Here is a 5,067-nt window from a genome sequence, read left to right as displayed (position 1 = left end):
GGGTCCTGACCTAGCATTGGAATGGACAAAGTCAAGGAATTCCAGGGTCTGGCTGGAATCCTGAGGACTACTTGCTTCCCCAGGGTCCTGTCACCCACTCTGACTCCTCCAGTGCCCGATCACCCACTCTGCTCAGATGCCCACTTCTCACCCACTTGCTGCTGCTGCGGCAGCTCCTTGGTGCATTGCTGTGCGGAACCCTGGCTGCATGCAGGCCAGCCTAGTCTGCCACTGAGAGAAGCTCATGGTGTAGGCTGTTCCCAGCAGTTCTCCACATTACCTCTCATGGTGTCCAGCACTTTCACACTCTAACTTAACGCAGAGTGTGCAGGGCAGCCCCAGTTTAGGAATGGAAAACTGAGTTCCAAGAAGCAAAGCGTCTTTTGCTGGCTCACTAAGTTGGTATATAGCAGGGGTGCCTCTCTCAGTGTGAAAGTATTATGATTAAGAGTGGTAGCTGTATTTGTAGAATGTTCACTGTTTGCCTGCACCCCTAAAGCATTTCATGGTTCCAACTCTGAAAACTAGCTCTGTTCTTACTCTGCCCTGAACCTCATGTTAGCCTGCATCTACTTTGCCCCAGGCTGAGAAGAAATAGGTCTACTAACTTTCTCATTAGAACAGAGTCAGGAGCCAGACAGCCCTAAGGAGGAGCATTTAGCTATCAGCGGAAGCTGTGAATTTGGGCAGAGCTGGGTTGGAACTCCAGCCAGGCTGGCTATTTACGGGCTACTTGACTTTGGAGGCTCTTCACCTCTAAATCCTGCAGTTTCCACAGCTGTGAAGTGAGGAATACAGTTTCCCTCCCTCCCTCCAACTCAGAACATTAGTGCCCCCCAGGGGCAGATACACATCCTGCACATGGTAAGGTGAGTCTATAATGCTATAGGTACTCCCCAGACTGACTAGTCCGACTTGTTCAGTCGCTCAGTCGTGTCGGACTCATTGCGACCCCATGGACTGCAGCACATCAGCCTTCCCTGTCCTTCACCATCTACTGGAGCTTGCTCAAACTCATGTCCATCGAGTCAGTGATGCCATCCAACCATCTTGGCCTCTGTCATCTCCTTCTCTTCCTGCCTTCAATCTTTTTCAGCATCAGTGTCTTTTTCTAATGAGTTGGCTCTTCGCATCAGGTGGCCAAAGTATTGGAGCTTCAGCATCAGTCCTTTCAATGAATATTCAGGGTTGATTTCCTTTAGGATTGACTGATTTCCTTGCAGTCCAAAGGGACTCTCAAGAGTCTTCTCCAATACTACAGTAGTAAAATGGATTTACTAGTATCCCTATTGCAGTTTTTGGAAGACACCTCATTCACCATCAGTCTTAGTGGTGCAGCCCTCATGCAGACTTGTCCAGATAACTGTAACCACCTCCTCTGACCTCTTGCTACAGGTCTATCCCCTTCTACTCCATCAGCCTAAGGCACAGCTTTCATATTTTCCACCAGCCCAAACCTCTACCTGCTCCTCAGGAAGGTGGGGTAGGTGGGAGTAACAGCTTGAGTAACTACCATCATGTCTATTGCTGGTTAGAACTTGGGAGTATATATACCTCGTTCTGATGTATATAGTTATATCAGGGCTGCAAGCTCACTGCAAGCTTGGGCTCTATATTTCCAGTCGAGGAACTGAAGGTTCCCAGAAGGGAAATGACTCAGGAGAGTCAAATTCCAGCTAGTGGCCAGGCTGGGGCTAGAACAGATCTCTAGGTTCTGTCTGAGGCTTCCCTCACCACACCTCCACTCCTCTTCTCCAGGGCTGGGCTGTGGCAGTGTTCTAACATACACAAGCTGGTCTGGGTCAAGTCCCCTTAACAAGACAGAGTAAGGGTCATTTTCTTTGTAATGCACTTCTGACACCTCTGGGACAAGTTGTAATATACTTGGAGATTACGAAGCTGACCTAATTGGCTCTAGAAAGAACTTCTACACTTGCTTCAATCTTGGTGGTTTTCCTGCAGAGCAACTGTTTGGCAGGTGAAGCTTAAGTCAGATGGTAACTTGACTCCCTTTTCAAACTGTCAACACAGTGGTATCACCAGTCTCATTAAAACTGATGTCAGCACAACTTGACAGGACTGGAGAAAAGGGAAGGTCATAGCCTAGGGACAGAACCTTCTGTGGTTCTGTCTCATCTTTCTCTGATGGGAGGGTGGTGCAGCCCAAAGAGAACGCCAGAAATGAAAACGACTCTACCTCTGCTCACATGTGTACTAGGTAGGAGTCCCAGTGGTGGTGATGAGGAGCGTGGGCTAGCATTTTACACAAAGTGCTCTGCATTTCCATCAGAAGTGTCATTCACTCTTTAGGGCCTGGATTCCTACAGCAGGAGTAAACTAAAGGTAAGAGCAAAGTTGAGAACAGGGCTAGGTTCTTTCACTACTTCAACAGGAAACCTTGGGCCAGTCCTTGATGCTTTCCTACGCCTGTTTCCCTGTAGGTACAAGGAGCAACAGTTCTCTTTTGTTTTCTAAATATTTATTTCGCTGCTTCAGGTCTTAGTTGCATCATGTGAGATCTTCCATTGGTGGGACACAGCCTCCAGAGCACACGGGCTCATTCAGTAGTTGTGGCGCATGGGCTGTTGCTCTGCAGCATGTTGGATCTTAGTTCCTTGACCAGGGATTGAATCCGCGCCCCCTGCATTACAAGGCTGATTCTTAACCCTGGACCACCAGGGAAGTCCCTAACCCTTCCTTTGTTTTTAAAAGACAAATGCAATCATGATATTCCATGTCACACAGAACAGGGTGTTACTCTGGTTGGAGGGCAGCTGTGTGTGGGAGAGACCCCTCTCCCCACCCTGCAGGCGCAGGTAGGTAAGGACCAGTTATCCAGCCCATCACAGCTCCCACCCAGCTCAGATGTTTAACTTAAAACATTCACTGCAAAAGCTGGGAGCAAGTCCACTCCATGAACGCCTCCTTCAGAGGAGAGAAAACTCCAGAAACAGGGTTTGTTCTGTGACCTCATCACCAAAAAAGCCTGTTTCTCAAGAAGTCTTTAGTCGAGACCACCTGGGCCTCAAGGCCCTATCAGAGGTCTGCACGTTACAGGCTTCTGGAAAATTTCATTTTAAGACAAGGAAAAGCAGGTCTGATAGTTCCCTAGAAATCCTCATTGGCCACAGGTCATAGGTCAAACTGACATATTGTAAAGTGACATATTGCCGTTCAAGCCCCCCTGGGACAAGGTCCCAAATCACTGCTCTCTCACCTGCCATTCCTCTTCTTCCTCATTCTCTAGTCAAACTTGCTTATTTGAAGCCAAGCGTACACAACTCCCTACCTCGGACCTCTGTCCATCATGTTCTTCCCTTCTTTTGCCATTCGTATTTCTGAAGTCACTCATATCCGCATGTGTGGCTCAAATACTTACTTCCTTTTCTAGGGAACTTCCCTAGTCCTCCCAGTTGAAAGCTACCCTTCCTACCTCTGGATTACCCTCTTACTGGACCACTTGTTCTAGGTCTTGGTATTCCTCCCATGTCTTCTCTTCCTTGTATTTCTGGTGAGCATCCAAGGGCTGGCTTGTCTCTATCCCAACCCCCTCCCTCTTGCCCAGCCAAGGCGAGCCTGGCATATCCCAGGCGCTTGGAAGATATCAAAAAGTTCTATAAACTTGAAAAAGCAGGAAAACAAAATCATCCAAAGTTACTGTTCGTTATTTGACAATATATGCAAAACCAAATGACGCTTAAGTTGTACAAATCACTTTATAATGTACTGAAGGTGTGCGAAAGGGCACTGATTAAGACTTTGTGGTTGGGGAAAATATGTCCAACTAGAAATGAATTTTCCTAATATTCCCTTGTAAAAAGCAACTTCCACTCTAAAGCCTAGTTGTTGTTGTTCAGTCGCTCAGTCATGCCCAGCTCTTTGCGATCCAATGGACTACAGCATGCCAGGCTTCCCTGTCCTTCACCATCCCTTGGAGCTTGCTCAAACTCATGTCCATTGAGTTGGTGATGCCATTCAACCATCTCATCCTCTGTTGCCCTCTTCTCCTCCTGCCTTCAATCTTTCCCAATATCAGGGGGCTCCACTGACACTATATAACTTTTGCTAGAACTTAATTAAGTTCCAATCTTTAACATTGCTTTTACATGTGTAAAAACCCACTCATTCCAGTAGCTTACAGCTAAGAGTTACCAAAACAATCCTCAGATCTTCCACTGCAAAAATTATTGACAACAGTCACATGTGTATTGAACCACTGCATACAGACTGCAGAGTATTTCACCCCTCCCCCAAATCCTTTTAAGATCTGTAAGAGAGCAAATTTCCATCTTTCTGCAAAAAAAAAAAAAGCCAAGCTGACCTCAGGCAGAGGCTGCCCACTCCCTGGCCAAGCTTTTCACATGTCATTCCTCCTTAGCACGCCTGTCTTGATAACAAACCGTACTCTGTTCACCTGTCAGTCAATCCCTACATGTTTCAGCCTTAGCACAAAGCTCATTTTTTCCTTCAGACCTTCCTGTCAGTGAGGGTCAGAGACCATCAGTGCTGCAAAAGACTTTCAGAAGCCATTTGGTCACACCCCCTCGATTTTATAGACTGGGAGGTAATCCAGAGGGCAACACAAGGTCACACAGGAAACCAGTAGCAGAGCCAGAACTACAATTCAGATCTCCTGGGACTCTTCTCCGTTATATGACCCTCCTTTCCTTAATTCATCTATTATTTGAACCTAACATTATTTTTTAACTGCTTTTCAGGGGTTCCACAGCACTGAATTTCAAACATCATTTTTCAGAAGTCTACCTCATTTACTCCCACAGTCATCAAGAATGAGGATTAGGTTTAAATGCTCAAAGATCCTACACACTTGTGTATTTCTCCTCAATGACCACTAATTAAAAAAAACACCAAAGAAACCAGTTCTTCAGTGTGTTTTAACACAGGCTTACAAAGTCTTAATTTACAAATGTAAGCATACAACTAGGCTTTATCAAAGAGGAATGTGTTTATTTCACTTAAATTCTTAAAAATACTTTTTTTGCCAGTTGTCACAATGTCCTAATGTAAAAAAATGTCTTTGAAAAGAAAAGCATGAAAAAACAGACC

The sequence above is a fragment of the Giraffa tippelskirchi genome, chromosome 1 (genome assembly GCF_054371585.1).
Source record: "Giraffa tippelskirchi isolate mGirTip1 chromosome 1, T2T-mGirTip1v1.2.pri, whole genome shotgun sequence".
In the NCBI taxonomy this organism is placed as follows: domain Eukaryota; kingdom Metazoa; phylum Chordata; class Mammalia; order Artiodactyla; family Giraffidae; genus Giraffa; species Giraffa tippelskirchi.
This window is presented reverse-complemented; position numbering follows the sequence as displayed.